The 21,997-nt window shown below is 39.1% G+C and overlaps 1 long non-coding RNA gene across 1 annotated transcript; it reads left to right on the top strand.

Annotated features, from left to right (window-relative positions):
• Positions 1–8,496: 8,496 nt before the first annotated feature.
• Positions 8,497–21,354, top strand: LOC125169653 (uncharacterized). Its single transcript, XR_007153751.1, has 3 exons — positions 8,497–8,623; positions 12,521–12,629; positions 20,150–21,354. It is a non-coding gene; the product is annotated as an uncharacterized LOC125169653 (long non-coding RNA).
• Positions 21,355–21,997: the final 643 nt, after the last annotated feature.

The raw sequence follows: 21,997 nt of genomic DNA, 5'->3' as shown, positions 1-21,997 counted from the left end.
TTTAAGACACTCTCATGTTTAATATGACTGATTACCATGTATGTTTATTAAGAAAAGACATACATTTCATATGATTTGCAAACTGATAAATGTGGGCAGGCCTATTGATAGTAAGGCCAGTGCAGGTCTCAACAAGAAAACACTCTGCTGTGGGAATTATGGGAAAAAAATGGAGGGAGCTCCTGAAGTGCCCCATTTATGAAGATCTATCATAGTGATGGTGTGATAAATTACCTTCCTAAGAGGAGGGATTTGGGGATGAAGTGCCCCTAGATTTATGAATTTATGTTATTATCAGAGTTATTGTAGCATACTTCAGTGAATGATTCTGAAACCCCTTAGTGGCAATAATTTCTACATTGTCTTTTCATGGGCCCCGAGGTTTCTCTGCTCTGTACTCTTGATTGTCTAAATGAAAGGCAGTAAAGAGAAAAGAGAGTAGGAGATTTGGGGAAGGGGAAGTGAGTGGATTTTTTAAAGTGTTTTATTTATTTATTTTGAGGGAGAGTAAGGCAGAGACAGAGGGAGAGAGGGAGTCCCAACTAGGTTCCACATTATTAGCACAGAGCCCAATGTGGGCCTGGATCTCAGGAACCATGAGATCAGTTGGACACTTAACTGACTGAGCCACCCAGGCACTCTTGGAATTTTAAAGTCCAGAATAACCTTTCTCAGAAGGCCTGAGCCAGGAGGCATCTCCTTCTCACTTCCCCACTGGCCCTGTTGCTTTAGGCATGAATGCAGAAGAAAGACTCTAAATATTGGACCCACCTTATGAACATTGTGTAGCACATGGGGATATGGACTGGGGGTCTTTGCGCTGGGATTCCCAGTTCAGCCGTTTGCCCCGTGTGCTATTCAGGCAAGTCATGGGAAATATCTGGGCTTCTGGATATCAGGGCAGTCATATCCACAGTTCTTCCACTTTTCACATCCTATGACTCTGTTCTATGATTCTTTTGCTCTGTGGGCCTGGAATCAATCTGATCAATCCAAGAAAGCATCTGGCTGTATAAAGATACACAGATGACAGTCTGAGAGCCAACGGCCACCCATCATCATTCTTAATCCCTTTTGTCAGTTCCAGGTGGTGTGTACTACCCCTGGGACAATGTGTCCCTCTCAGCCAGCTCAAGAGTAGCACTGCCTTAGAAGATGCAGGAGATGGATGCTTTCACCTTGACCTTATATATCTCCCTTGCCAGCATATGTTTGCTATTCCCATCCCTTCCAACAATTACTCCTCTTCCTCTTTCCCACCCAAGAGGCAAATAGAATCAAAGGCAAATAGAGGGAGGTCCTTAGGCAAACCCCTTTTCGTGTAATTTATCAAATTATATGATAGTTTTTTAAGGCACTGTGACCCAAAGTTGGAAAAGCAGCTGAGTCCCCCACAGGCAAATAGTAAGAAAAATGCAATCCCGAAGGTAGGCAGGGCGGATAAAAGAACTTTCCGTTTTTGAATTCTAAATGTCAAACAGCCATTCTACTTTTAATTGTAGGGCAAATAGTCATTATTTGTTGAAATTCTTCTGCAAATAACAGTTTGTTAAGGCTTTTGAGGAGAAATTACATGGGGAATACATTTAGCTCACTTCCTACTTAAAATTCACATTAGAACAACTATTTTTGAGTACAGGCATACCTCAGAGACATGGCGGGTTTTGTTCCAGACTTCTGTAATAAAGTGGATATCCAATAATGTGTGTCAAATGAATGTTTTGACTTCCCAGTGCATATAAAAGTTATGTGTACAATATACTATGGTCTATTAAGTGTACAATAGTAGTATGTCTAAAAAGGCGATGTATGTACCTAAATTTTAAAATAATTTATTGCTAAAAATGCTACCTTTATCTGAGCTTTCAGGGAGTCATCATCTTTTTGCTGGGGGAGGGTCTTGCCTCCGGGTTGGTAGCTGCTATCAGGATGCTGGCTGCTGAAGGTGAGGATGGCTATGACAAGTTCCTAAAATAAGACAACAAAAAAGTTTGCCACGTAATTGACTCTTTCTTTCACGAACTATTCCTCGGTAGCATGCGATACTGCTTGATAGTGTTTTACTCACAGTAAAACTTCTTTCAAAATTGGAGTCAACTCTCTCAGACCCTGCTGCTGCTTTATCAACTAAATTTATATCATATTCTAAAACCTTTGTTGTCATTTCGGCAGTCTTTACCAGGAGTAGATGCCATCTCAAGAAACCACTTTCTTTGCTCATCCCGTTTTATCACGGGATGGCAGCCATTAAGTCCCATCTTCAGACTCCACTTCTAATTCTAGTTCTCTTGGCATTTCCACCCCATCTGCAGTGACTTCTTCCAACTGAAGTCTTGAACCCCTCAATGTCATCCATGAGGGTTGGAATCAACTTCTTCCAGACTCCTGTTTATGTTGATATTTGACCTTTTTGCACGGACCATGAATGTTCTTAATGACATCTAGAATGATGAATCCTTTCCAGAAGGAAAGTCTTCTTTCCATAACTCAGTTTTCAATTTACTTTGCCCAGATCCATCAGAGGAATCACCGTGGCAGCTGTAGCTTTATGAAATGTATTTCTTAATAAGACTTGAAAGTCAGAATTACTCCTTAATCCGTGGACTTCAGAATGGATGTTGTGGTACTAAGCATGAAAACAACATTAGTCTTGTTGTGTATCTCCATCACAGCTCTTAGATGACCAGGTGCATTGTCAATGAGCAATAATATTTTGAAAGGAATCTTTTTTTCTGAGCAGCAGGCTTCAACAGCGGGCTTAAAATATTCAGTAAACCATGTTGTAAACAGATGTGCTGTCATCCAGGATTTGTTGTTCCATATATAGAGCACAGGCAGAGTAGATTTAGCATAATCTTTAAGGGCTTTAGGATTTTCACAATAGTCAATGAACATTGGCTTCAATCATCTGCATTAGCTCCTAACAGGAGAGTCAGCCTGTCCTTTGAAGCTTTGAAGCCAGGCATTGACTTCTCTCTAGCTGTTAAAGTCTTACATGGCATCTTCTTCCAAAGGAAGGCTGTTTAATCTACACTGAGAATATGTTTAGTGGAGCCACCCTCATCAGTTATCTTATCTAGATCTTCTGGATAACTTGATGCAGCTTCTGCATCAGCACTTGCTGCTTTCCCTTGCACTTCTATGTTATGGACATGGCTTCTTTCCTTAAACATCATGAACCAACCTCTGCGAGCTTCAAACTTATCTTCTGTAGCTTCCTCACCTCTCTCACCCTTCATAGAATTGAAGAGAGTTAGGGCCTTACTCTGGATTAGGCTCTGGCTCAACTGAATGTTGTAGCTGGTTTGATCTTCTATCTAGACCACTTAAACTTTCCCCCATCAGCCAGTCAAGCTAGTTCACTTTCTTATCATTCATTCGTGTGTTCAATGGAGTAACACTTCTAATTTCCTTTAAGAACTTTTCCTTTGTATGCATAATTTGGCTAACTGGTGCAAGAGGTCTAGCTTTTGGCCTACCTCAGTTTTTGACATGCCTTTTTCACTAAACTTCATCATTTCTAGCTTTTGATTTAAACTGAGAGACATGTGACTCTTCCTATCACTTGAACACTTAGAAGCCATTGTAGGGTTATTAACTGGTCTAATTTCAATATTATTGTGTCTCAAGGAATCGGGAGGCCTGAGGAGAGGGAAAGAGAGGGGGGAATGGCTGGTGGGTGGAGTGGTCAGAACACACAATAGTTATCCATTAAGTTTGCCATTTTATATGGGTATCGTTTGTGATGCCCCAAAGTAACTAAAATACTAACATCAAAGATCACTGATCCTAGATCACCATAACAAATTAATAATAATGAAAAAGCTTGAAATATTGCAGGAACTACCAAAATGTGATACACAGACATGAAGTGAGCAAATGTTATTGGAAAAATGGCACCAATAGACTTGCTCTACTCAGGGTTGCCCCAGACCTTCAATTTGTAAAAAAAATAAAACAAAACAACAACAAAACAATATCTGTGAAGCAGAATAAAGTGATGTATGCCTGTACAATGAAATGCATTTTAATAATTGCATGTAATGTTTTAGTGATGAATAGCTACTTTAAATTTACATGCCAGCTATGTAAATGGCCTTAAGTGATTTTTCATTATCCTAAATGAAAGAATGGTAAGTAGTTTGAGATATCAATGTGAATGCAATGCAGACATACCATTTATAGTTTATTAAACTAAAAGGATGCTAATCAATCATTATATTTAAAACAACATTCACTGGGGAAGGAGATTGATTTGCTATTTTTTTAGAGTTAGAATTTACTCTAACAAGTACTTAATTTTAATAAGTAAATTGCTGGTGAGAACACACAATTACAGCTGCTAAGAATTGGTTTGACCTTAAGAAAAAATGGTACCCTTAGAGACAAGTGGAATGAGAGCAAGTGGGAACGCTTTGCAGGATTTTCTAGTAGCTGGACTGGCTTAGCTCCTCTGATATAAACAAGACACTGACTGACACTTGGCAATAGTAAGCCCTGAAACTCAGGTTTTCTATATTGACATCTAGACTCTATACTAATAGAGTATAGTATATACTATACTATAAAAGGGGGGCTTTTCACTGAAGCTTTAATAACAGAAGGAATGACATCGAAGTAGAAATAGTTTGGCCATGAAGAGCAAAACAGCCTTTTAAAACCATATTTATGAAACAACATGAAATTCTGTTGATTTTTATGCTGTAAAAAAAAATTGACCTACCTATTTAAGTTAATCATAGTACCTAGAGATGAATTAAATAACATTTTTAAAGCAATTATAATTTTCCCACACAGCTAATTTCTGCAAAGAATGCAGGATAGATTTATGAATCGTTTTGACCAGATTTTGTCAGCAAGGTATCAAGTTTGTTTCAGTGGGGGGATCAAGCCCTTAGATTCATTTTGATTACCTCTTATGAAACATATTTCCACTTAATTGTTATAGCAATGTTTCAACTGATGGAGATTGATAACTTCTTGGAAAGAAAATGTATAAATTTGGATATAAAGTTTCTTGAGATGGTTAATCCATAATAATTTCTCCTTGTCTGTATTCTTTTATAATTCTATGATACTTTAAAAACTGAAAAAATCAAAGCCTTATTGTGTAGGTACCATTTTTGAGAGTCATTTAATTTTCTGCACTTTTTACATTACCAACTTCAGTTTTAGGCATATTGTAATGTGTCAAGGCCAAACCTTTCAGAACATAATTTCATTTGATGTCATTTAAAAAATAAAGGCTATGTGGGATTTTAAATTTTAAAATATTTCTCAGTGCTAACATTACACATACATGGAATTCATTTGCTCATTTATTTGATATTCATTCCAATAAACAGCTACTGAACGCTTATTCAATATAAACCACTGAGCTAAATCATGATGAGGTTACGAAGAGAAATAAAATATAGCCCTTAATTCGTGGGGAGCACATTTGTTAGGCTAATTACTTGGCTGCTGTAACAAAGAGATCCAAAATACAGTGGCTTACATAAGATGGAAATATATGTATTTCCCCTGTAGCAATCCATAGGTGAGTGATTCAGGGCAATAGGGGTGTTCTGCCACCATGACCACATGACTTCCAAGGTTGCTCTGGTTATTAAATTTTCCAGCTGCAGAAAGGAAAAATTCAGGATGAGCAACTTGCCATTAGGGAGGTGACCTGGCAGCTGCATACATTATTTCTGCCCACCTTTCATTGGACTGAATTTAGTTTTTCAGCCACACCTGAGGAACGTAGTCTCTAACTGGGCAGTAGGTACCCAACTAAGTCTTGGAGCACTCCATTCCTGATAAGAAGAATGGATAACTCACTATAAAGGGGTAAAAATATTAATATAGGAAACATGGTTGAAATTCACCATTTGGTTAAGTGAGAGAAGTTAATCACAAAAATGTAGGTACTGTGTGATTCCATCTAGCAAGGCAAAATATAGTGTGGAGTAGTAGGTCCATGGTTGCCTGGGGACAGAGTCCAGGGGAGGTGATCACTACAAGGGAGCTTTTTGGGGTAATGGAATTCTAGATCTTGATTGTAGTTACATGACTATATTCAATTACCAAAATTCATGAAGCTCTACACCTAAAGTGAGTTTATTATTGTTGTTGCTACTGCTGTTGTCACTATAAGTGCCTTGAATGGAGTTCCCGGAATATAGTTGAGGATTAAGTGAGTTAAGAAAAGAAAAAAACCACTGGCCAGGTTTGGAATTCTTGAGGCAAAAAACTAACTGCTGTATTTTGTTTGAATTACTTTTTACTTTTTAAAAAATGCCGAGTACATATGTTTGTGAAGATAATTAAAATGACTGCTACACAAACAACGCTGAAGCTCAGTAACCACTCTGAGAAATAAACACAATAAAAGATTTATTTCTCATTCATGTCATGTTCCTACTGGTTGGGTTGCTCTTCTTCTAGCAGTAACTAGGGACCTAGCTAGCCTCTTTGCTCTAGTGGCCCCACTGCCTTCTGGGGCTCTGGAGTCCTTTGGGATCTTGGAACCGCCTGCTAGCCTGTGCAGCCTGCCAGGGCCAGGCCTGGCAGTAGCTTGCACCTACTGCCGGTATCCCATTGGCCAGAACGGGTCACATGACCTACTGGATGCCAGGAACCTTAGTTCTCCTGAGTGCCAGAGCAAGGGTGAAATGCTTAGTGAACATACAGCATTGTGTCGACCACAGTACAAAAAATTATAAAGAAAAATGTCTTCAACCCCAATCTAGAAAAAAAAAACAAAAATTAGGACTCTGAGTTTTCTAAGCTTTTTAATCTATGCATTTTAATGTTTTATCATCTATGGATTATATACATAATTGTATATACTTATTTTTCACCAAATATTACCAAATATATTTTTCTATTATTAAAAAGTTCAAACCCTGTCTCTGCAACATACTCGTTGGGTGACTGGGGGACAGTTTCTAGGCCTTGAGTTTGTTTTAATTTAGAAATTGATGACATAAATGATACCTACTACACAGGTCTGTAGTGAGGATTAAGTGAGATCATTCACTGAGGATACATAGAGTAGGGCCAGACACACAGTAGGCATCTATTTCTGAGTTACTCTACATAATTGAGTTTTCTGCCTAGGTCTCCTTCTACAAGGAGCATACTGATTTAATCATTGCAGATTTATAATATGTTTTAATATTTGATTGGGCTGTTCCTTTATCCTGTTTATATTTAATAAAGGAATTAAACACTATTTGTGATGGCTTATTCTTCCAAATTAACTGCAGAATAATATTTTCCCTGGAAAAGTGTGGCTAAGCCTGGCTTCTCCAGAAAGTAGAAGCCAAGACAAAGGACTTAAGCATATTAGGGAGTGCAACTCTGAGGGACATTGTGAGGGACAAGGGAATGGTGCAAGGAAGGAGAGGGAGCCCATGCAAGAAGGTGTCACCCAGTCTGCTGCTGCTTTGTGCAACTAACTGTTCAACCTCACATGTGGTACTACCTCCTGGGAAGTTGTATCTCAAACCAGTCAATCCAGGGGGAAGAAGGGAAGAGATTTCGCATCCCAGCCCTCATATCTCATTGGTTAAGATATCACTACACTGAACTGGGAGTCTATTCCACATGCTTCAGGCTTGAACATAACCCAGCAGCGCTCAGTGGTCATGCCCAGGTATCAGACAGAAGCCCTGGAGAGAGCCCAAGCAAAGCCAACACAGGACAGTGAGTGAAGCTAGACCCAAGTAGGTGAAGCTGGGAGCATCTGAGGAGATCCTGAGAGAAAGAAAATCGGGGGTAAGTTAACATCTTTGTATTACCCAATTTTCCTGTTTTGAACGTAGCAGTAACATTTGCAAAAGAGAGTTACCCCACTTATTCCTAAAGTCATGTTCTTACATTCTCTTTGATTTGTCTCCATCAGGATCAAATTAACAAATTTATTAATTTTTTTGTGTATTAATGATGTAATCACAAGTCCTTGTGAGGTAGCTTCCCTTAGCTACAGAGAAAATGCAGACAGTTTGGTACTATTTTTAAATTCATAAAGGATTTGCTACTGCCTTTGAGGATGAGAACTCACTTGTTCTGTGGCCAAGGAGCTTAGGATTGGAGGGTCAGTGTGCTTCCTCTGCCCTCACCCCAGTAATTTATGATCTGCCTCAAGGCGACCTCTCTTCTCCCCAGATGCCTGTTAAGGTCCCATAGAGCTCTGTCCTTAGCAGTAAATTACTCTTGCTAAAAAATGATTTGAGAATGGGCATGTGATGAATGTCCTCCAAAATACTACCCTTTTTTCCATTCAAACTTAAACTCTCCTTATGCCAGAAAAGATTTCCAAGGTACTGTAAACGTCTCTTTGGATATATAAAGGGAATTTGCCCCATTTTTTGACATGCTATGAATCCAAGAGTCAATTAAAGGTGATCATTGTGCATCCAAGAGAATAAACTGTGTGGGCCTGGTTTCCCCCTCTTGTTTAAAGGACTTTTAATGAGAGCCAGGTGGTAAGTTTCTGGCCTGTGATGCTGAGCTGTACACAGGAGTCTGAATACATGCAACCATACCAGTTCTTTGTCATGAGGATTATCCTGGGATGCTGTGAGCTTTGGGTTGTTCCTTGTCTAACCACAGAATTGCTGCATGCCCCTTGGAGGTATTTTATTCTCCTCTTCCATGTCTAGATGTAGTAGTGTTATTATGTGATATCAAATTTCTCCACAAAATGCCGTTGCCACTGGCTATTCATTTGTGTGCACCAACATTATTATTTGGCATACTTGGTCCATTTTGTCGTATTCAGTAACCTTCATGAGAAGTTCAGCATTCTGGCAGGGATCTTTCCCCTTGGCCACAGAGGAACCCTGTATTTCTCTGAACCTAAGAGATGGGAATGCAACAGAAGCAGCTGGAGATATGAAAATAACTAGGAACAAAATAGACATCAAGTTCAGGCAAACACTGAGAAAGAATTTCATTTAGCATAACGCTGTCCAGTTCCATCCACGTTGCTACAAAAGGCCATATTTCATTCTTTCTCATTGCCAGTATGGAAACCAATTTGACAATAAATTTCATATTGAAAGAAAAGAATTTCAGCAGAAGTGGTTCTCTTCTGATGCTGCACATTCTGTAGGATTCAGTGGCTGCCACATAGCAGTCTTGAACAAGGAAGAAAGAACTGTATCTATATTGACATGTGAGTTCATACCTTAAGCTCATCTGTCAGATGACAGAGTTCAGACTACAGATTTTACTCTTAGGCCCACGTGGGTGATTAATACTACATGCTAAATACATGCATATAATGAGAAAAGAACAGAGAATTCTAAGATAGTTACATTTTCAAATAAAACTTTAGGACTTAACCAAAAAATGAATCAAGTAGGTGGATGATGTCAGTGCCTAAATTTCCGTTAATACTTTCAAAGTGTGCTTTTTTTAATGTAAAAAAATACGTTTCATGAATTGGAAAGCCAGTGCTTATTGAGATACACAATGCCTTCGAGTGAGCATTCCAAGAAAATGAATATCTCATTCTGGCATGGATTGTTCTTTCTTCGCCATTCCTAGTCAACACAGCCACATTTCTTCAGTTACATGTCCTATTACCCCCGAGACTCCTGGGCCGTCCCACCCAATAGCATTAAGGTTGCTGTATTACCATAAAAGTCTACCCTGTGAGTGAAACAAATGGGCTACGTTAGCACACACAAAAAAGCAGCCTCCCCTCCTGGATTGAAGAAAACATACACCCAACATTGTGGTTGCTGGAGTTTTGGTCTTCCTGAGAGGATGATGACTTCCAAAGTGCAAAAAGCTTTACCCCAGTCCACAAAGACTTCCATAATCTTTGTGCTTTTTTTTCCCCTTACAGTATTTTAATGCATAAAATCTTAAATCTAAATCTGTCTTTGAGATCAGGGAGAAATATTTAAACATTTATGCATTCAGTTCATGATTCAGAGATTTATTTATAAGACTGTTGATTTTGGGACACCCAACTCTTGCATTTAAACTGCCGAAGTGAGTCATGTTTGTGGGAGGTAATTACTACCAGAAAGTACAACTAACTTGTAAGCTTCTCTTTAAAATGTCCACTCACAATCTACAATTACTGTAAATAACAGGCTACCAGGACTCTTGCCCTGTTTCATGGCTGTATATATTTATTATGAGTGCATTAGGCTATACCCAAACATACTTTTGTCACAGAGGGGTTCTTGGAGGAGAAACGTGTCCATTTATTAAAGTGTCAGTATAGATTTCTGAGGATGTAGGTTTGAAAAGATATATCTCAAGGTTTCCCTTCCATTATAGGGACCAATGCCCAGAGAACAGCTGTCTCAAGAGTAAGAATAGATTCCAATTGGTAGAAAATGTATACATATGATTTGTGCATCATTAAAGATCAGGTCCAACCCCCTGAAATTAGAGGAGGAGCTTCCTCTTTTCAACACCTCAGTGCCTCTGTCAGGCTGATTTTGTGTCTTTCTAAGGGGTTCTCTGATCCTCCATTTAGGGAGTGAGGAGGCCCGTGCCCATCTGACTAGCAGCAGAGTGGGTAGCTTCCTGTGGGCCATGATGCCACGGTTTCTGAGAACATCCTGCAGTTAAAATATTCATGACTGATTCTTTATCAGTCAGTGCCTAAGATTTCACAAATAAGATGTCTAGAGAGCTAGTAGTGTGGAAAGGAGAAAGAGTAGGAGGGAATTCGGTGTCTGGAGTCAGCTTAAATAAGAAACTGCTACGGCAGGAATTGGCAAAGGCATCAGAAAGGAAAGGCTGAAATTTCCATAGACCAAGCTCCAGCTGCTTGATGGTTTTACCCTGCCTTTGACCTAACCTTGCTTAATACAGCTCAGCTGTGATTAAGACTGTGCGGCCTCCCAGTCTCCTCCAAAAGTCCTTGACTCCTGAGCCAAACATATACTCTTCTTTGGTGGGTTTGAGACTTAACCTTCGTCTGCCTACGGCTCATCTGGCTTCTTGGAACTGTCCACATTCATTCGTTCTGCGATCACTTCCTTGTCATTTATTCAGCAACCACTTACTGACTACACTCTATGGGTCAGTTGTTGTGCTAGGTGCTGGGGTACATCTGTGAGCATCACCCAGTCCCTACTGGGGAGATAACCATAAAGAGCAACAATTTCAAAGCTGTATGATAAATGCTACTTGGGGAGGGGGCAAGCGTGTAGACCTGATCTTGGAGAGCAGAAAACACTTGCTGTGAGTTCCCATGTTTAGGCAAAGACCTAAAGGAAAGTAGGAGATAGGCAGGAGACATGGGGCGGGGGGGGGGGGGGGGGGGGGGAGGGAAGGTAAACTATTCAGTGCAGGAGAAGAGGTGGAGGTCAAAGCCCGTGAGAAACAGGAAGATCCAATTCACAGAGAAGTGTGATTAGTTCTCAGTGGGCAGAGCAGAGAGTAAGACGAAGGTGGAGTGATGACTGTGACGGCCCTTTCTTGCCACGTTAAGGTGTTCGAACCTGAGTGGGATCTGTCGAAGGGTGCATCCTGTACACTGTGTTTCCATGAGAACAGCCATTTAGTGGATGCTGACACACTCCTATCTAGGCATCTAGGCTTGGCGCTGAGCGACTTAATAAGCTCTCCGCCATTTGGCCAAGCTTTCTGACTCTCCTGACCTCCCACGGTTCACCTCAGCTGTGACCAGAACCAGCGCACTGTTGGCATGGTCCGAGCGCTGGCATTGCCCAAAGTTCTTCCTGCCTCCTCCATCTCTGTGATCCGCTGGGCCTACAGCACACCGACAGGGCTCTAGTTTACATGTTTATCAAAATTCTCTTGCTTCATTTTGACTTGAAATCTGCACCATGTAAAAATATATGAACTTACTGTTCATTCAACAAGTATGAAGTTAACCGTGCGCAAGGGAGTATGTGTTCCAGGTAATACAGTAATGGGCAGAAAAGAACTAAGCCTCCACTTTAAGGAGTTGATATTTTAGAAGAAGACAGCTATCAGATGGTGATAATTATTGTGTAGAAAATGGTTATGAAAACATGATCATCATGTAGAAAACTTAAGCAGGCAAGGGCTGCTGCAGGATGTTATTTTACTGGAGAATTATAATATGCATACACACAGTGGAATAGATATGTGCTATCATACCATACACATGTACCAACAGGTTTGTTAACGACCTTATTAGAGAATTCACATAACGACTTTGAAATCATAGACTTTGACAGTCATGTCATTGTCGCTTATAAATTTCAGTTTTCATGAATCTTTCTGATTTTTAGTTTATTCAGTGTGTGATTTTAATTTTAGCCTTGCAGTATAATAAACAGGATTTTGCAATAATCCTGTAGTCTAAATGCCTGTGGCTTAAAGAACATGACTCGATGCATTTCTGAACTAGGATTTTGCTTTACAAAAATAAGAGCTCAGCACTTGGCTATTTATATTTTATCTTAATTTTCCATTTGGAATGATGGGCAAGCATTCCTTGTACAACCTCGTGATCAATAGTAGGGATTTTGATAAGGAGTGACACAGTCCTCCGCTATCTGCCTAATAGGAGTGAAGAAAAGGGGAAGAGAGAAGAAACATTTGAAGAAAGAGGAGCCGAGATTTTCCAGGATTGGACGACAGCACAAACATTCAGATACAGAGTGCACTAGTAGCAGGTGAGATAAATGAAAATGAGTATACAACATAGTGAAGTTGAAGAACATCAAGACTAAAGAGAAAAGCCTTAAAAGCTTTCAGGGATAAAAGATTCCATGCAGAGGAGCACTCGATAGACTGACAGAAGACTGTCATTACTACAATAGCTGTGAGAAGACAGTAATGTCTGCATGACCCTGAGAGAAATTAACTGTCATCTAGCATTTTATCTTCAGCAAAACTATTTAAAATGGATAAATAGGCACTTTTCTAATTACAAAGATTTAGACAATTAACCAACCAATAGACTCTCAACGTAGTATGTACTTAAAAAGAAAAAAAGAAATGAACCCAGAGGGAAGGTTTAGAACACAGGATAATGATGAACACAGATGTTGGTAGAAATAAAAGATAGTATATTAACAACTGACTGCTAGAAAAGTTTTTAGGGTTATAAAAGATAAAAAACTGATGCTTTCAACGACAATATGAAGTGTTCAGTGGGAGAAGGTTAAAATGCTGAACTTTAAAAAGACATTACAGGTAGGAATATATTTTTAAAGTTTAGTGGTAATCACCAAAAGAATAGAATCTATAGCTTCTTTTTTTTAATTTTTTCATGTTTATTATTTATTTTTGAGAGAGAGAGAGAGACAGAGTGTGAGCAGGGGAGCGGCAGAGAGAGAGGAGACACAGAATCCGAAGCAGCTCCAGGCTCCAAGCTGTCAGCACAGATCCTGACACAGGGCTCGAACTAACAAACCGTGAGATCATGACCTGAGCCGAAGTCGGACACTTAACCAACTGAGCCACTCAGGTGCCCCAGAATCTATAGCTTCTGAACAAGCAGAAGGGGGAAACAGGAAGATCAAAAACGTTATCAATCCAACAGAAGACAGAGAAAAGGGAACCTGCAAAGGAAATGAGAGTAAATTAAAATTATGAATGTTAGAAATATATGCTATATATCAACAATCACAATAGCTAAGAGTGGATTTAACCAGGAGTTGGCAACCTTTTTCTGCAAAGGACCAAATAATAAATGTTTTAGGTGTTGTGGGTCACATATACTTTCTTCAGTCCTTTAAAGACCTAAAAAAACCATTCTTAGCAAGCCATACACAGATTACCAGCTGGATTTGGCCAATGGAAGGAGTTGGTTGACCTCTGGATCAAAGTTTTAACAGTCAAAAATTTCCAGATTGGACTTTTTTTTTTTTAAGCCAGCTATATACTTCTCGTAAGAGAAGAGCCTTAAAGCGCATAAAGGACTTATGATAAAGGGTGGGGAAATATATACTTACAAGTATATTAACCGAAGGGAAGCTAGCTGGCACCCCTGGACACAGGATTCAAGTGCAGGTAGTTCATTTTGGAGGGGAGGGTGCTGTGTCTCAGGAAACACCTGCAGGGAAGTGGTGACATGAGAAAGGGAAGAGAAGAAGCCAATTGATCAAAGATGTGTTATCAGCCACTTACCACTATGGGCAACTGGAGAACAGTCCCCTGAGGAACTATGGAAGACAGAGCAGAATGTGCCTCAGAGACATTCACCTGAGGAGCAAGGAAGCTTGAGTATTTATTGACCAACTCTTGGACCATCATCGTTGAGTGGTGACCCTGGGGACATTAACTCTCTGGCTCTCCTGGCTTGCCTTTTGGATAAGTAGAGTGTTCTACCAAGGCTAAGAAAAAAAAAGCCCTCGAGCACAAAGTCACAGGTTCTTACAGCAAGCAGTCTTTACACATAGAGGTGAGCGCTGAAGTGACATGCGTTGGGCAAGGTGTGCATATTCTGCTACACTAGTCCTACATTAATAGAAGTCAAACTGAATTAAGGGCAAAAGGCCCTGAAAGGGGAAAATGGGAGATTACATAATAATAGAGGAACAATCCACCAAAAAACCAAACCAATCACGAATTAGCTCGAGACCTAGCATCAAAAGATGCAAAGCAAAAATTGACATAATTACAGGGATCAATTGACAAATTTATAATCCTAGTTGAAGATTTTAATAAACCTTTATAAGAAACGAATAGATCCAGCTGACAAAAACTAGTAAGGAAAATAGAAGATATGGTGGAAAATATGAAATTGCAATAACGTACAAAACGAATGAAAAGCGGGGAAAATTCTGACTGAAATGGCTCCCACTGGGCTAAAATCAAGGTGTCAGCAGGGCTGTGTTCCCTCTGGCGGCTCTAGGAGAAAACCCATTTCTTTGCACTTTGTGGCTTCTAGAGACCACATGCATGCCTTGGTTCGTGGCACCTTCCTCCATCTTCGAAACCAGTTGCCTGACATCTGTAAAACTCTCTCTGACTATCTTGCCTTTCTTTATTATTATTATTATTAATGTTTTTATTTATTTTTGAGACAGAGAGAGACAAAGCATGAGCAGGGGAGGGTCAGAGAGAGGGGGAGACACAGAATCTGAAGCAGTCTCCAGGCTCTGAGCTGTCAGCACACAGCCCCACGTGGAGCTCGAACTCACAAACCCGAGATCATGACCTGAGCCGAAGTCGGACGCTTAACCGACTGAGCCACCCAGGCACCCCATATCTTGCCTTTCTTTTTCACTTCTAAGAACTCTTGTGATTACATTAGTTCTGTGCAGATAATCAGGATCTTCTCTCCATATCAAAGTCCTTAACTTAGTCATGCCTGCAAAGTGCCTTTTGCCATGTAAGGTAACATAATCAGAGATTCCAGGACTAGCACGTGGAATCTCTGAGGGGGTCATCATTCCACCCACCACACAAGCTGTATAAAGTTTTGCACCCTGTGCATTAGAGACAGAGATACATTTCCAAGACTGATTTAGATTGAGAAACTTCAAACCACATTCTTTCTTCAGATGGGTTTTGGAATTCTCTTTTAGTGCTATACTAGAAGTTGCCACGTAAGGTTTAGGTGAATTGTTAAGTGTAACCAACCACAGTATAAAATAACAAACCCTAAAAGTTGCATGTAAGAGCTGCTCTGGCACCTTTATTTCCTCACTTCCTCCATATTCACTGCAGGATTTGCTCTCACCTATAATACTAGAGAATGAATCTTTGCTTACAAACAGTGTGGACAAGTCATTTTTCTATCGTAAAACACAAAATTAATATGGTTGAGCCGATAGTTTTATATACAGTGCTATATACATCCTTCCATAGAAAGTACACTTTCTTTTCACAAACTTTAGAATATTTCTCCTAATTAATTATGTACTAAATAACAAAGGAAACAGTAATTTTATTTTTTTTAAATTTTTTAAATGTTTATTTTTGACAGAGAGAGAGAGAGAGAGAGAGAGAGGGAGAGAGAATGAGCGGGGGAGGGACAGCGAAAGAGAGAGAGACACCGAATCTGAAGCAGGCTCCAGGCTCTGAGCTGTCAGCACAGAGCCCGACATGGGGCTCGAACTCACAGACCTTGAGATCATGACCTGAGCCAAAGTCGGATGCTCAACCGACTGAGCCACCCAGGCGCCCCAAAATTTTAAAGAATTGTTAAGATATAGAGAAATTCTCTAACCTGAATGAAATTAGAAGTCAACAATATAAAGATGGGGAAAATATGCTTGGAAACTTAAATAACATAAGCTGAAGAGGAAATCACACTAGAAATTACAGTTAGTGCTAAACAGGAAAGAACGTACTACATAATAAATTGCTAAAGCTATGACACTTAGCAGTGAAGGTATAGCACAAAAATAACTTTATAAAAAAGTATAAATTTAAAATAAGCCAGTGATTGGGTTAAGACACTAGAAGAAAGCTGTAAAATGAAGCCAGGAAATATAAAAGAAAAGAAATAACTTTATAAAAATTAAGTAAAACACAAAGGAACAGTAGAGAAGATAAACAGAACCAGAAACTGATGTTTTGAAAAAACTACTGACAGATCAAGATTTTTTAAAAACATAAATGATTGCTGGGGCGCCTGGGTGGCGCAGTCGGTTAAGCGTCCGACTTCAGCCAGGTCATGATCTTGCGGCCCGTGGGTTCGAGCCCCGCGTCAGGCTCTGGGCTGATGGCTCGGAGCCTGGAGCCTGTTTCCGATTCTGTGTCTCCCTCTCTCTCTGCCCCTCCCCCGTTCATGCTCTGTCTCTCTCTGTCCCAAAAATAAATAAACGTTGAAAACAAAATTATTTTTTAAATTAAAAAAAACATAAATGATTGCTCTGAACAAATTTATGCTCTGAATTTAAATATTTAGATTAAAAATTTCTTTAAAAAGAATCACAAAAATTAACCAGATGAAAAATTGGACAACATGAATAGTCTAATAGTCATTAAAAAAGATTAAATTGGTAAACAAAACTGTCTTCCCCTACCAAAGAGACATCGGGTACTGATGATTTTATGGCAGAGTGCTATATCTTTAAGGTGCAGATAATCTCCAACTTACATACATTATTTCAGGGAACTGGAGAAGAGGAAAAGCTACTTAGCTCATTTTAAAACCTAGTGTGCTGTGGAGATCAGGGAAAATGTAATAAAAGAAAACTATAGATCCATTTCATTTATGAGCACAGCAGGAAAACATCCTAAACAAAATAGTAGCAAATCAACTTCAGCAGTATTTATGTTTAAGTTGGGTTCATCTCAGAAATGGATGGGTGACTTCAGAAGGAATTCTAAAATTTTTTGATGTAACTACATTAAGAGATTAAGAAAATCTCTATGATTATCTCAGTAATTCCAGAAAAAGCACATGTTAAAAAAATCAATTCATGATGATTTTTAAAAATCTTAGCAAACTAGGAACAGAAAACTTAATATTAAAAATGTACAATAATCATGCATATTGATGAAACTTTAAATGTGGTTTCATTAATGTCAGGGACCAAATAAATATATTTCATGTCACCACTTCTATTCAAGAGTGTACTAGCTGTTCTAGACAATCCAATAGACGAACAAAAACATAAGAGGTACAAGAATTGTAAAGACCTGAAATGTATTTATACACATATAAAACCTAAATGTAATATTATTTCTAATAGTAAATCAATAAAAATTCTAAAAGTAATTTGAAACTTGGTCCAAATTTTTGGATAAGCTTAGCATAATTAATAACATTCCAAATAATCCATTAGAGAATCATCACATAAAACATATTTTTTCCAATGACAACAAAAACTATAATTTACCTAAGAACAAATCCAACAGAGATGTACAAGACAATTAAAAAGAAAATAAAGCATCATTGAAGTAATGGGAATCTCAAATAAATGGAAGAGTCTCAAATAATTGGAGGAATACATGTTTTTGGATTGGGAGATTTATTATAATAAAGAAGGCAATTGTTTACAAATTAATTTATAAATTCAATGTAGAAACCAATTCCATTTAAAATATCATCCCAGTTTTATATATAACTTGATAAATGGCCTTAATGTTCATATGGTAGAGAAAAGAACAAGAATAGCCAAAATACATTTAAAGAACAAGCTGGGAAAGAGATCAATGATTTTGACAAAATTATACTGATTAAGTATACTGCACCTGGGTGGTTCAGTCGGTTCAATGCTTTGGCTCAGGTCATGATCTCATGGTCTATGAGTTCAAGCCCCGTGTCGGTCTCTGTGCTGACAGTCAGACAGATTCTGTATCTCCCTCTCTCTGTCCCTCCTCCGCTCATGCGCTCTCTCTCTCTCTCTCTCTCTCTCTGTCTCAAAAATAAATAAACATGAAACATTTTTTTAATTATACTGATTAATACAATTTTGGCACAGGGATAGACAAGATGCCCAATGGAATAGGATACAGAGCTCAGTCTCATGCATACAGTGACACTTAATATTTGTCAGGAGCTGTATTACTGATGAGTGGCATAATAAAATGGTGGTGGGAAATTAGTTATCAATATGGAAAAAGATAAACCTTAATTCTTTGCTCATTCCCTAGGCTGAATTAAATACTAAATGTGTAGAGCAGCATTCTAAGAATTCAGAACATAGTATTAAAAATGTCATTAAAATTTGCAGATGGAAAGAGAGTTCTTAAACAACATACAAAAGAAGTCAAGGACAAAATTGATAAATTTGACTCCTTTAAAATATTAAACTCCTTGGGGCGCCTGGGTGGCGCAGTCGGTTAAGCGTCCGACTTCAGCCAGGTCACGATCTCGTGGTCCGTGAGTTCGAGCCCCACGTCAGGCTCTGGGCTGATGGCTCAGAACCTGGAGCCTGTTTCCGATTCTGTGTCTCCCTCTCTCTCTGCCCCTCCCCCGTTCATGCTCTGTCTCTCTCTGTCCCCAAAATAAATAAACGTTGAAAAAAAAATTAAAAAAAAATAATAAAATATTAAACTCCTTTATAAAAAAGATACTATAAAGTTAAGATAGGGGCGACTGGGTGGCGCAGTCGGTTAAGCGTCCGACTTCAGCCAGGTCACGATCTCGCGGTCCGTGAGTTCGAGCCCCGCGTCAGGCTCTGGGCTGATGGCTCAGAGCCTGGAGCTTGTTTCCGATTCTGTGTCTCCCTCTCTCTCTGCCCCTCCCCCGTTCATGCTCTGTCTCTCTCTGTCCCAAAAATAAATAAATGTTGAAAAAAAAAAAAAGTTAAGATAAAACACAGACTGAAAGAAGATGTTGACAATGCACATAGTTGACAAAGGGTCAGTTGCCAGAATAGATAATGATTCCTACAAATGAAAGAAAGAAAGAAAGAAAGAAAGAAAGAAAGAAAGAGTTCAATAATATAGGCAAAGTATTTGGTGGGGGACAGTGAGGAATGAATAAGCCAAGTACTGAGGATTTTTAGGGCAGTGAAAATACTCTGTATGGCACCATAATCATAGGTACATGCCGTTATACATTTGTCCAGACCTATGGGATGTACACCACCAAGCGAGAACCATAATGTGAACCATGGACCTTCGGTGATAATGTAGGTTATCAGTGTAGGTTTCTCAATCATAACAAATGTACCACTTTTGAAGGAATGCTGATAATGAATGTGCGGGTGCAGGTGCATATGGGAAGTCTCTGTAGCTTCCCCTCAATTTTGTTGTGAACATTGAACTGCTCTAAAAGACTGAAGTCTTAATTTTTAAAAGTAGGCAAAGTTATATGAGATGGCAGTTTATAGAAGAGGAAAAAATATTGTGGTCGTGGGGGGGAAGCATAGTTACAGGGCTAAGGGAGTGTAGAGTATATGAAGAGGATAGTTGAAGTAATGGGTCTTGGAATCCAAGCTGGATAGGAAGGAAGTAGAGAAAGGGAGAAAGTGAGAGCTGAGGGGATAGATATTTGAGGTTGCAGAAGAGTGATAGTGGGGGTTACCTGAGCCGGCAAGGTAAAGGACAAGGTGCTGTTTGGAGAGCTTTCCACTGGTGATTTTGTAGTGGAGCTTTTTTTCCTCACTTAATAGTATACCCTGGATGTTTTTACCATTTCAAAAGTCATAGTTCTGTGTCACCCATTTTAATATACAATTCCATTTTTCAGATGTATCACAATTTAATTAACCAATCTCTTACTGTAATCAGTTTTAAATTATAGTAAAAAGTTTATTATTTAAAGTGCTTATGATCCTTCCAGAAATCCTCACCAAGAAGCCTGTGACTTCCTGGAGACGGTGGAAGAAGCCCTGTGATTCTAGAGAAACTCAAGACCAAAGCTACTGACTGACTTCCTCACGGAGGGGGCACAGCCTGGAATATTCCTCTGTACCCTCGAGTCATGTTGGGAGAGAGATCAGGTTCTTCTAACTTGCCCATTAATGTATATGAATTACTTAGTTAATGCCACAATATTCACTGAGTTGCTTCTGTTTGAAAAGAGCTGTATCAGACCCTGGAAATGTAAAAATGCTGTCCAATGTAGAAGGTATAATTGGATGAGGACATAAGTTACTACAATGCAAAGTTAAATCAGAGGCAGATATAGCATGAAGTGAATGAAACTACAGTGTCAGTGCCCCTCACTTACATGGGCCCCTTCTGATGCTCTAGGAGAAACCCTATGAACATACTTATGTGCTCATACATTTTGGTAAACTTTGCAAAAGTGAGAATTAAGAAAAAAAAACACTTCAGTTAAACTGTCTTTTTCCTGTCTTACTTCCCCTACTGTTGAAATGCCCAAGGACATTTTTGAGTCCCAGCAAACGAATTGTACGAAGGACACGTTTAACTGAGTTTATTGAAATATACGTATGGGATCATAAATACTTCATTTCAGAATGACCTGACTGCCAGCTGCACTCGTGGAGGAGTGATTTCTAGAAACATCTTACTACCCCTGTGCTGATTCGTTGGGTTCATGGCTTGATGGTATAGAACAGAGGCTTTACCGTGACAGGAACATGCCAGGTGGCACTCAGCCCAGGAAGTAGGTGGGTACTGGAGGAGACACCAGGGTTTGAAGTGTACATGAGGCAAGAAAATAGTCTGTGGAGAATTCTTCTAATCAGACATGTAAAGCTGTGAATGGAGGGTGTCATTCTCAAAAGTGCCTGGTCAGGAATACTCTTAACGACACAGCATAATCAGTTATACACTTATACGTGCACCAATTTTTCTTTTTGTTGGTAATTGCATAAAATGAGGCACAACCTGGTGGCAGCACTATAAAGAGTAAGTCCATCTATAGGTGAAGTTGTACATTCTATTCATTCCAATTATCAGCAATAAAAAATGTGACCAGCCATTACAGAAGAAAGACTGAATTATATTTCCATTTTCTCTACAGAAAATACTATAATTAAGTAACTCCAATAGGCAGTTACTGAATGAAAATGTTATTTTTCCAGGTTTTATAATAATTATTACATTTGTTAACTTGTTAAAATTTGATTTGGTTGTGATTTCTTTATTCTAAATAAATATGCATTTTCATATCTAATTTTGATTAATCACTTTCAACTATTTTTCCTAAAGAGGTTCCCCCGAAATTACTTAAACTTCAGGACCTGCAGAAGTTTTTACTAGATCTGCCCCAGTATAAAGCAGTGAGCATCATAAAGGGGAGTTTTTTTAATTTTTTTTATGTTCTTTAAAATTTATTTTTGAGAGAGAGCGAGCGCACGAGTGGGGGAGGGGCAGAGAGAGGGGGAGACACAATCTGAAGCAGGCTCCAGGCTCTGAGCTGTCAGCACAGAGCCCAACGTGGGGCTCGAACCCACTTCATGACCTAAGCTGAAGTCGGACACTTAACCGACTGAGCCACCCAGGCACCCCATGAGAGAGAAATTTAAGGGGATCTGTAGGAGTTTGTAAAAGGAAAAAATATCCATGACAGAGGTGATCAAAGAAGGGTTTTATCTGAGCTATGATAAAGCAGAAGAACCTGAATTCAGAGATATGGCAAACAGTGTTCTAAATGAAACAGGGAATTCTTCATAACTTTTTTTTAAGTTTATACACAGTGTAGTTTTAATGAGTTAAG

This window comes from Prionailurus viverrinus, chromosome B4, assembly GCF_022837055.1.
Source record: "Prionailurus viverrinus isolate Anna chromosome B4, UM_Priviv_1.0, whole genome shotgun sequence".
In the NCBI taxonomy this organism is placed as follows: Eukaryota; Metazoa; Chordata; class Mammalia; order Carnivora; family Felidae; genus Prionailurus; species Prionailurus viverrinus.
This window is presented reverse-complemented; position numbering and strand designations above follow the sequence as displayed.